This window comes from Halyomorpha halys, unplaced genomic scaffold, assembly GCF_000696795.3.
Source record: "Halyomorpha halys isolate HHAL.00 unplaced genomic scaffold, Hhal_1.1 Scaffold15.1, whole genome shotgun sequence".
NCBI lineage: Eukaryota > Metazoa > Arthropoda > Insecta > Hemiptera > Pentatomidae > Halyomorpha > Halyomorpha halys.
In genome coordinates, this window is record NW_027108914.1 from 2,445,537 (window position 1) to 2,458,611 (window position 13,075).

At 27.0% G+C, this 13,075-nt stretch overlaps 1 long non-coding RNA gene across 1 annotated transcript; it reads left to right on the forward strand.

Moving 5' to 3' along the window:
* The first annotated feature begins 8,937 nt into the window (after positions 1–8,937).
* On the forward strand, positions 8,938–9,452 carry LOC106679969 (uncharacterized). The gene is made up of 2 exons (XR_001343049.2): positions 8,938–9,176; positions 9,257–9,452. It is a non-coding gene; the product is annotated as an uncharacterized lncRNA (long non-coding RNA).
* The last annotated feature ends 3,623 nt before the right edge of the window (positions 9,453–13,075 follow it).

Genomic DNA, 13,075 nt, shown 5'->3' on the forward strand with positions numbered 1-13,075 from the left:
AGAGGGATTTATTAGGGAAACGTTCTTATAATAAACCCGCACGGCTCGGCGAAGACTTGTTCTAAGTTCGGAAAGGGTTGTCGCCGAAGATAAAGGGCCGACGGGCGAGTCGATTTATTCCCTGACGGGGTGTGGGACGTTGGGGATAAATGATGTCCCCGGGACTATAAATACGGGAGTTAGTCCCGAGTTGCGGGCAAGTCCCGGCCCGATGATGTAGAATCCGACAGAGGTATAACTCCCTGTATCAGGGACACGCGATGCGGTTCAGATCTCAGGGGGTTGGTATTAATTTCAATTTATTTATCCCTCCTCCCTTCGCACTCTGCAGGAGTGCATGCTGTCAGGGGTATGGTATTTTGTATTTTACTTTTATTTATTTTATAATATCAAATATCGCAATCCCAACGTTTAAAAAAAAGACTTAAAGGCCTTATACCATCAATTTATGCATGGAGCAAAACAAAAACTTTAATTTTTTTTAAATATGTTAAAAATTTATAATAAATTAATTTATATTTATTTTTAATACATAGGGGAGTGCGGTGGCATCGTACGAAGCGTGACAAATTACAAAACAAGAGAAAAGTGAAGTTTTATTGTATTACTCTACAAGTAAAGAAAAAATAATCCAGGCTATCCACATATTAATGTACAATAGAATAAGTTTATTAATATGAAATCAGAAGTAAAAATACAGATAATTTATAGGTCTTTAATTCAAATAATAAACTATAGTTGAACTAACGCCTTACTATTATTAATGAAATAGCATTAAATATTTTTATGAAAGTATTTGAAAAGTCTTGAAGTATATTGAATGATATTCTGGTACTATGGTAAGGCATGATGCTACTAACTCCAAGGACCTGGGTTCGAATCCGGCGGGGCGGAAAAACTGTTTTCTATTACACTCTAACAGCCTGAGTCAACCCTGTGGGTTCTGGAGCACTCCTGGTGTCCAACCTCATAAACTCTGGCGGTCGAGCGTGATTCTGACCAAATCACCTCCTAGAAAAACCGTTGGTCTAGTAACAGTACTTCCATACAAAGTACTGAGCCCCTGAACCTTCATGGGTTGTACAGATTTTAATGTTAATTTTTTTAATACATGGATATAAATTTGAATTCACGGCTCGTCATTTCAAAGAAAGAAGCAGGATTTGCAAAATTGTTTAATGTATGATATATAATAAATAAATAATATATATGAATGAAAACGGGGCTGGTTTTGTTAGGAGTTTTGTTGAGTAGTTTTTTAAAAGAAGCAAAAGCCTTCATTGAAACACTGAACTTTTAAATTTGTTCTTTTAAAAATATATGCTAATTTTTCAACGTCTTAAATGTAAAAAATAATTATACCTAATACATATCCCGGTATGAATATATTAGAATTAAGAATAAAATCATTTTATTTTTCTTCCCAAATATTTTTTACAGATTAGATTGAGCCATAACATCAAGTTATAAGCCTGAAAAATTATAGTCATTGTAATATATTATTTTTAAAAGTAACTATGGAAGAACAGTTTTCTGTTGTCTCACATTAATTGGAAAATGCTATTCCTCTCCAACATATTTTATAGCAAATCATAATTGCAAATATCAATATAAACAAATTAGAAAGTATTAAAAAAAAATTGATGTGAATATGTACTTAAACATTTTAAATTACACATATTTCCATCGAAGAAAAATACCCCAGTAGTTATATATTATCACCATTAAAATAATGTAGGACACACAAAATGTTCTTTAAACTTAAATTAGTGTCATGAAAGATCATAATCTCTGTTTACATTGTATCTCACACACGTTTCCCACACAATTTTATTCTATATAAACACGACCTTCCATCTATAACTATCCATATAAATTCTTCTAAAATTTATTTTCTAGTAATACACCTTTTTTCGTGAAGCGGGCTCGAGCATTAACGTTAGAACGACACGATTCTTCGCTTCGGATTCAACCCCATAAAGAGGACAAAATGGCTGAACTATCTGATTTCATCTAATTTTTTTTCCCCTAAAAGACCCATAAATAAACAATAACTTAGGAAACAATAAAGATCGGCAAAGGCTAATTCGGAATTGTATTTATTCAAACATTCATCACAAGCCGAATCCTTGACGGAGGGACACCTCCGATGAATAGAAATAAGGGGTTTTAGTCCCATAGGTTAAAGAATGGAAATTTTTAAAATTAGATTAATTTTTAAAATTAGGTAAACAATAATTCAATGCAGCATAAAAAAATTCGTAAGAGGTTAGATAGCGTAATTTACTAATGATACAATTGTTTCTTTAATTATGTTATTCTAATCGTTTAAATGAATAATTATGAAGGTAAATTAAATTATTTTATACCATGTAATTGCAAATACAATTATAAATAATGTATAGTTTACAAAATACATATGTAAGACAAATAAAGTAATAATACTACCAGTTTACATCTTTATTTTATTTCACATAAACTGCTAATGGTAATATAACTAGATTGATCAGCCGAATTAGGTCTGCAGAATATGGTACACATATGATTATACTTTAACGTAAAGAAATACTTAATAGATAGGAAGAAACTGCCTCCCACTAGTTGCCAGAAATATAAATCCCTAATTAAAAATAATTTCCAAAAATTAAAGTTTACATAATAATTGTTAATTAATTATAATTATAATGTTTACCTATTTTAAAAGTTAATAAAGACATACAAACATGGTATGGGCTAAAAATAATCAAACAAAGTCAATATTAAAAAAAAATACCTACATTTAACATCACCCTTTGGAACTAAGTTTTCCTTTTATATTTATCATTATATCATTATATATTTATACTCGTACCTAATAAAATATTTATATTTTTTTAAACAAAATTAGTTTATGATTATTTCGAAGTGGGGGCAACATATAAATTATAACCATCGTATTTTAATATGTTAAGTTTGAAATTATTAAACTACCATGTGATTAAAAATGACGACAATCGCCGAAGCTTATTCATGAACATAATTATTTAATATTAAATTTATGGATTAGCAGTATCAGGAACGAAAAATAAATTTAAAAAAAACAAGAAACGAAACATATAAAGAGTAAATTATTGTTATTTATAATCATTGAATCGTAATTATTTCTTGTAATTTATAATTAAATAGAATATTTATAAGTGCTCAATCAAATTTAATATAGTTCTCATTTGGCCAAATCCAGTGCACCCGACAGCTTATGTAAAAATAGATTCAAATTTATATTTCAATCGTTTCTAAACTGCAATAATATTATAGTACTAAAATAATATTAATTACAACAATTTATTTTACGCAGACTTTGTTCAGTAGATACGGTAACGCAATATTTAAACGGTGACTTTGATTTGGTATCGATGCGGTCGATTTTCCACAGCAGAGTGGGACTACTCATTTAAGTTGTGAAACCGTGGACAGATGACAGTGTGAATATGTCCGGTCTGTAACTCCAATGAAAAGCAATATACCTTTCACTTCTTGGGAACATATATTAAGGTCAGCGAAAATAGAATAAAATAATTTGGGTAGTGGACCTGATCTCTAAATTATTCACTTTATTAAAAGGCTATAATGAAAGAGCTTCTTAGGAAGTATGTACGACGGGGTACACGGGAAAGAGCTCAAGTTGGGCAATTGCAATGCTCAAAAAGCATTTGAGGGATAAACGCAATACCGCAGTTGTTACAATAGCCTTGTTCCTTTAACATAAATACTGCATTGTTATTTTAAACTATTAACTTATTAAAATCATTGTTTTTTTTGTTTATTTTTTTTAGTTTTATTATTTATATATTTTTGGTTAAAATTCGACAGAAAAATTCTTTTCCATTGTCTAAATGTTTTATTTAAATTGTTGTATACATTCATATTTTGTAATTTTTTTTTAATAAACACATTTAAAAAAATTGTTTAATATTATTTAATTCTATTTTAGTTTTATTTAAACAAAGTACAATTATTGCTTTTGTTTATCTAGGTGCTGACGTAAAAAATCAGGATAATATCCACAATTCCTTGGAAAAACGGCAAAGGTTTTTTCAAAAAAGAAAAAAAAAAGGACGGGTTATAAAGAATAAGTAAGCGGAGAACATTGCGGAAGAGGTCAGACGTCACATAAATCAGGTAGAGACAATGAAGAAAAGGGTAGGCAACCCTCCGGTTCCTCAAGGGTTGCCTACCTCTGTAAAAAAAACCACATCCTTCTGCAGCCATGACTGAGGGGAAGAAAAAAACATTTGATTTTTATGATTATCTAGTGGACGTTAGTTGTGAGATTATTAACATGGTTCCGTACTCGCCATATGATTATATACTTAATTCAGTACGCGCCTACAATAAGCCGGTAAAAGACAAAAAAAAAAATTCAAAATGTTATATTGTAAGTATAAATATGATTTTATACTTATAACTTAATTTTTTTTTTCTTTTTTTTAAATAATTTATTTATTGATATTTACAACTGTATACATATATACACATCAAGTAAATTTGCTGTTAGTGATATTATGACATGATAAAAACATGTGGAGAATCTACCCATTGATAGAACTCCAAAACATTTCTAAAGGAGAAGATCTCGAAGCCATCTTCTTTTCAGACGTCTAGGAGAATTATTAGGTAGTGAAGGAGAAGCCAGGTTAGAAACGAGTTGGTTTGGGTGGTTGGGAAGTTTATTATGGAAGGATTGGTATCTGGTTCTGGCCAAATCGGCAACATAGGGGACATTGAGGTCCTGATGAATGATTTGATTTGTGACAAAGTAAGGAGCATTAAGGATTTTACGAAGGATTTCGGACTGTAAGGATTGGATTCGAGAGGAATTAGATGGTTTAGTGGTGCCCCATAGCTCAACTCCGTATGTTCAAATAGGCCTTATAATATTCATATAGATCAGTCTTTTGTAATGGATTGGAAGTTTGGACCGTTTGTCTAGTAAATGTTGTAATTAACTTAATTTTACAGTTAAGATTCAGCTATCGATAAAATTAATAAAAATTGGAAATCTATTGAGCTATTTGCTAAAAAAACCATTATATATAAAAAAAAGACAGACTTAACACTAAAGACCTATTTTGAGCTAAAATCGTTCTAAACAACAGAAGAATTGTTGTTTTTTATTGTCAAACAAAATGTTAGGCCACACACAAGATATTTATATATGGTCTAGATATATAGATAAATATACTAGATATGGTTTAATAGTTCCATATTATGTAAATATATATACTACATCCATTACAAATTGGAACCTATCTTCATCCCTAAGTTTAATCTTTTCATTTTAAAAACAATAATAAAAGCATTATTAATGTTTAATTATGGAAGTTGGATGAATTTTACTTTTTTTATACATTTACTATTTTAATTTTGACTACATTAAAATAGTATTAATCTTATTATATCATCAAAAAGTAACATCGACAATCCTGTCATCAAAAAGTAACATCGACAATCCTGTCATCAAAAAGTAAATTGGAATAATGAAATAAGGGTGCAATATATTTAATAATAGAATAATTGTTACATTTTTATATAAATTAAACTTAATTTAAACTGAGTAAACAATTTAAAAACTACATTAAATTTATATATATATATATATATATATATATATATATATAATTTTAGCATAGTGGTTAATTGTTAATTAGTTCTTTCCATATGCTCTGCCCTGTAACCCCTGGTAATTTTGTGTAGAGAATTCTGAAGACATTTAAGTATGTAATTATGACAGTTACAACCAGATAAATATGTTAAAATTTAAAAAAAAATTGTTCACAACACACATAATAATACTACATAAACCTTTCAGGGCTTACTAACTACATATGGTTGATACAATAAAACATGATCAAGTAAACAAAATGCAAACACAAGACCTTAAAACTCGTAACAAAATTTTAAACAGAATTGAAACTTTATAAATTTGTTTAATATATATATTATCATTGAACATAACATGATGTCATACGTGCATAGTAAATGTAGGAGAGAACTCCCTCTCACTTCAAATTCAGATCAAAATATACTCTTAAAATATATTTTATCATTATTTTTAATATAATAATAAGATTATATAATATTAATCGCACACTATTTATTATATTGAAGTTTTTAAAATTCAGCTTAGTATATAGAACTTAAATATAAATAATTTTCGTGCCTTTTTCAATTAATTAATTGAATTCAAATCAGAACCTTTATTTAAGAAAAAAATAAAGAAACAAAAATAGAATTTTTTTTTAATTATTAAAGTATTACAAGATTTCTCCATATCTTTAGAGTAGCGTTCCAGTCTTAACGCTCAAGCGTTTGTTTACATAATAAAGCAACTTTACCGTGAAAAGTGATGTTTTAAAACTTTATTTATAAATTTTGGGAATGCAGTTCTTCTATTCTAAGACGAAAAGAAAAATACACTCAAAACAATCATATTAAAACAATCTTCACCCATGCTTGCATTTCTAAAATTAAATTCAAAAGGCTTGTGTCGGGAGACGTTTTCTGTATTCTGGTTTATTTAGAAACAGTAAATTTAAAAATCGAAAATATAACTAAAGAATTTATAAATAATTTGACTGTTGATCTTCATTATAAATTTTTCGGTGTTAATTCTGGAAAAATAAATTAAAATTCGCTCTTCTGAGAAAATATAATTAAGTTTCACAAAATATGAAGTAAAAATAGGGATAGTCATATATAACATTCCATCCATTCATACGTAGTTTCACATACGAACATGGATGCAGTTATCCACAGAGCTTGATTTACAAAAATGTTTTAATACTCAATCATCCGCACTTGATAAGTAGATTAAATCAGATTCAATATGCTTGGTAGGCATGCTCTTATTGGTATGAGTTTGTATAATTTTATAGCACTACATGAAAGACTATTGTACTCATGAGAATCTGGTTGCGGCACACTCAATGCCATTTTTGGAGTTTACCATATCTTAATACATGATGAAATATTATTTATTACGTTTATTATTCAGTAATTAATAATTATTAATTTAAACAACCTTTTAATGTTGATAGTTAAACCACATTGAAAATGATCCATATTTTCAAGTCTTTGGAACATCTTGTTAAAAGCAGAGTGGTTTAAAACTAAGTAACACAAAATGCCTTTTGGGAATTTATGTAGTATGAGACTCCGGGTTTTTATTAAACAAAAAAAAAATATTATTCCATAATATACAAAAAAAGTTAGTAAAAAATAATAGCATGTTAATTTATGTTACATCTAATTCCTAAATTATAATGACTAATCGAAATTAGCCGTTTAAAATCATACAATTATAGGCCCTCAAAATATTGTAAAATATAAACCTGTTAAACCAGGAATGCCTATTGATAGTATTAATTTTACTCACTTATCGTATAAAAATTTTTTTTTTCCATACACAACTGCTACTTTCACATTTTAGAACGAGCGTATTCGAACCTACGATGCTAAGCGGTTAGGTCAATTTGTATCTAAGCTTATGCGCGGTAGCATTTAAAAAATGCGATAACATTCCTGATAACAGGGGTACATCAATAATTTAGTGGAAGTAGGTACATTAATGATCATGTAAATTAATATTCATGAATATTCTTCCAAGTTCACTAGTTCCCAGCATGCAATACCAATTAATTACATTTTTAACTAGACTTATAAGCATTTTTCTCATGGCCGAGGGCTCATAATTTGTACAGTTGATCAATAGATACTTAGTTACCTACGATGCAACAGGAAATGCACTATGCTTTAGTGGGAATTGAATGAATGAATTGATGGTTAAGTGCCGGACAGCATTATGCAGATAATATGTTTGTGAATTGAGGAAGTTGGGTACAAGTGTGGGCAAAAATAAAAATGTGCAAAATGCATATCTTAATTTTTTTTTAGAAATATTTAAAATTATAATTACAATGAAACATAAATAAACGTTAGTACATCACGGCAAAAAAGTAAATTATAATTGTCTAGAGATATCTATAGCGGTGGTGATTGCAGAATAAAATACCAATATTATTTTTTATAACCAAATTTAATTTGCTTAAAAAAAAGGCCTATAATTTTTAAAATATATCAAAACGGGAAGAAATATTTTTTTCAATAACATATTAAATATTGATATCTCCAGAATTTTTTTTTCTTTACTATAAATTATAAATAAATTTCAAGGGCCAGAAGATACCAATTTATAGAAAATAATATAAAATATTACAACTAATAATATGCTATTTGCAGAATAGGAAACGAAATCGTCAAATATTTCTACATATAAAAAGAGTTTTTTTAATAGTCACTGTAATTTAATTATTGATTGTTAGATAATGATGATAAAATAATAATAATAAATGTTTTTATTGGTTCTATTCAATTACCTGTGGAGACATAAAAAATATAGTCCACATATTTTAATTTTATTTCGTATTCAACTTAATAAGACAACTTTTTTATTTCGTTTACTACTTTTTGCAATTGGTTTGTAGAATTATAACCATATGTCCTCAAAATACCTCAATAATTTTTTTTTAAATCCATAAATTGTTTATGGAAATCTAATGTAAAATTAAAGTGAAATTTAATTCATAAAATATGCGATAATTGAAAGAAGCATACATATTTTAAAAATATTTATGTATAACAAAGTTGAAATTTTTTGGAAAGTCTAATCATTTAGTAATTAATTACAAATAATTTTAATAAGCTTAGAAAATTCATTTAAAACTAATTGGTTAGAACGAAAAACATATTTTTAAAAAAATGCTACTAACCAACTGTTATTCAAAAGTAGTCAAGAGTGGCCATGAAAAAAAAAATCCATGCCCACTAGCGCTGCCTACAGCCGTAACACAAAACAACTAACCAATACAAGTTTTAAAAATAAATATGATTCACCTCAAAACGAACGTAGCCATTACTCCTCCGAAACGGTCTTCAGAAGGAATCGAAAGTACAATATTAAGCCCAAAGACTGTTTCAGGCTAAAAAAAAATTAAGATTTTGTCCATTCAACCCCCACCATGTTGCCCGGCCTCACGGCCAGTTGGGCTACGACGCTGTCTCCATTCCTCTCCCCACGCCATGTTTGTGGCGTCATTCAGGCCATTTTATCCTTTTTAAAAACATCAAAACCTATTAAGGTGAGTGAAAATAAGTTCTTTAGGTAAAGTAACAGTTCTTGGTTAAAGTTTGACCTCTGTTTGTTTCTGTTTTCTTCAAGTTTTGAGAGTGCATGCTCGGTGAACTGTGGTTCAGTAATGGCCGGCGGTTTGAGGACAAAATGACGCCATGCCTTTGAACACATCTTGGAATTCTCTTCAATTTTTTACTGTTTTTGTAAATGAATATCTATCGAATTAGAGATTGTAGTTGTTATGTAATCTAAAAGTAGTATTTACAATAAAAGTTTGGAAGTATGTTTTGTGTTATTAGTAAAAAATACCTTTTAGTCATTTCTTTCTGATAATTTTAATGGAAAAATAATATTTCTTCATAAAAATGACCGTCTGAATGTACTTATTAATTTAAAGAATATATATACACACAAAAAAAGTACAATAGTATACATACACATTTTATTTAAAAGATTTTATTGAAATATGTTTAAAATGTAATCTTATCTGGTAGATTTTTATTTTCTGTGTAGATTTTACTTGTAATAAGAATTATGCATTTTAATTAATAGAAGTAGAGAATGCTAACGATTTGCAATAATTATAGACTAATATAGTTGATCATAGAACACTAAATTACTAGAAGTTACAGAATAAATCTGATAGAGGAACAAAAATTAAGTAATAATAAGTAAATCTTCTAATTTTTAGAGTAGTGTATCAGTATTTTAACATTTATAGATACCTTAGAACCTTAGATATTCAACGGATTATTTTAGTGTTAAACAATAAATATTGTTTGTGACTATATCTATAATATTTGTTACTAAACTTGAAAATAAGAGTTAAATAATTAAAATACAACCTAAGAAATATCAATTATATAATTATAAATTCAATTATATACAACAATAAAATATTTAATATTTAGTATGGTAGAAAATATTATGATGATTTTTAAAATTATTATTGTTTATTAGGTAAACTTAAATTTATGTATATCTCTTTATTAAAAATATATTTATAATATTAAATATGGCTTACCTATCAGCTGATGCATCAACAAATGGTACGTTGCAAATCGGAACAAAGATTTATAAAAACTAGTAAACATTTTCTCAAAAAAAAAAAATATAAGTATTTCTAAGAAAAAATGAATATCATAATACAAAAAATTAAATTTATTTAATTAACATTTTGACAAAAGTATTACTTTTATTTTTCAACATTGGTTATCTTAAAAGATCTGAATCGGGATATGATTTATATATTATAAAGTGTAGTGAACTACCGATGAAATCTAAATAATTATTTTTAATCATAACTACTAACACAAAAGTTTCAAAAATGTTTTTATGAAAGAAGTAATTTCTTATAAGATAATTTTTTAATGTTTAAATTTAAAAATAATAAATGACTAATAAAATAAATTAGGTAAAAAAAAATTGGACAGTTAAACTTATTAAAGAATATAAGTTTGAATTATCAAGTAATAAATTGAATAATAGTTTTTATCTAAAAGATTATTTCTATAATTTAACATAAGATTTAGGAATAGTTTGTAAAACGTATACAAAAAGAAATATTTGAACTAGTTATGAAAAATGGTAAAACATTCAATGTTTAATGATATTGTTTCTTAAGAATAGAAAAACTGCTTCAATTGTTTGAGAACTTGAATGAGAAAATCTACAAGATCATCATTCTGGCTGTAAGACCTTTGTAGATATATAAATATACATATATTTACTGACATAACATCGTGTATAAAAATATAAAATTTTATATATTTTTTTTAATTAAAAAATAATATTCGTTCTAATAGTTAATACGGCGAGAAATATTACATAAACTTTTATTAATACATCAAATGCTATCGCAAAGAATAAGTGAAAAATAAAATTATTCCAAGTATTTAGTACATCCATAATTAATTAGTGAAATTTACGAGCATATTATCGATTTATGTATATATTTTCACAGAACAAAATCCTTTTATAGTTCCATCTTGAACTGATGTAAGCGATGAGTCGATAACTCTTACATAAATGGCACAATCTTCAATTTAGCGTAAGATTTATCTAGTTTATTTTGCTTATGAGGCATAAATAATCTTTATCGTGTCATAAAAGATAAGGCTTAAGAAGAAAATGAGATTAATTAGTATTTGAAAGAGATATTATGGAATGTTTTATCAGGCAGCTAACGGCCTGGTAGCAGAGAGTGGCTATAAAATCTCTCTTGTAGGCCAATAAAACTTTTTACGACCCCATTGATGGTTTATAGTCGTTCTGATTTGTCGGCTCGGATCAGACAACAGTTAATGTCTGTCGTAAACATTTATTTACACTAATTTGATAATTTTATGGCCCATTGGAAAGAATTACCCTGGTATTATCACAGTTCATGAATTTGATTTATAGTTTTTAGAGTAATTCCTCTTTTATTCTGCTATTCTTCAGTGAAGAACTTTATTTTACACCAAGATAATGTATAAAATTAATACTACACTAACAAATAAAGCCATATTTTTTTTGGATATTTTTAAAACTCTTTTAATGCCATGTCCCAACTGTCATAAATATGTTGTTGAATGTCGTAATAATTTTTTCTTCATAATATTTATTTTTAAAAAAATTCTTAAAAAAGGCCTTTTTAATTATAATATTTTATATTTAATTATATAAATATAATAATATATAACTTACACCATTAAAACAATACATACCATTACACTTCCGGCCTGCTGCCGGTAAGCCAGATATAAAATAAAATAGCACAATTCTATCATTGATTTATTAATTAAAAAAAATTAAGCTGAATAATAAAACATTTTGTTTTATGTCGTATGGGATTTTTGATCTTGTTAGAATTTTAATATCATCATAAATGTCATAAATGTAGTAGTTATTATGTTTTTAAGTATATAATTGAAAAATGGTGTTTTATACAATCATTTTGATAACTAAGCATTAAAGTAAAAATAATGTCCATTCAAATATTTATTATGTCAATACAATATTAATGTAGTATCCGAATAAACTAATATTTCATTTAATTCTGCTAGTAAGATAATTTTAGATATGAATAATTTAGTAAAACAGAGAAATTAAAACTATAAGAAATAAGAAATAAAAAGAATTAGAAATATACATATATATAATTCCGCAATTGGTAAAAAATATATACAATTTTTTATTTTGGTTTGAATATGAATCACCTTTACCTTGGTTAGCCAATATTAGAATATGGCTTTAAAAATTATTTTATTATTCTTATTGAAAAAGGCAAATTTATAAATAATAATATCAAATTAATTTTAGTTTCACCGTATAAAGAACAAATTTAAAAAAAATTAAAGTTCAGAAACATTCACAAACAAAAGACCCCTTTTTTCTGAAGAAGACATAAAAAATGTATATAAATTATAATATAATATGTATGCCTAATTCAAAAGGAAATTTATACTATAGCATGTTAAAGTACAATAAATTTTATAAAGTTACTACTGACATAGGACCTTTTGTTAGTAATTATTGTTTTGTTTTATTTCGTTTAAAAGCGTGGAAGATAAGTGGATTTATTATCCTTTTAAGTAATTTTAATGGAATGTAACTTGGAAGCCAACCCAGTTATCCAAACCTGTTTATTATGTGAATATAAACTTATAGCCGCTGAGTAGTTCTTAAATGCATTCATTACAGAAAAAAATAAGGTTTTTCTCGGCCTACATGTATTAATATTTCATAGGTTGGTATAATAAAGCTAATTTATTTAATTCAATTTCTAGTTGCTTTTGGTGCTCAACAAAAAAGTAAGCTCTCTACCACTGAAACTGTTAACCAATGACCAACATATTCACTTCCTAATAAGAAAATAAACTCTAACATATTATTAAAATTTTTAAATATGAACTTTAAGTATAC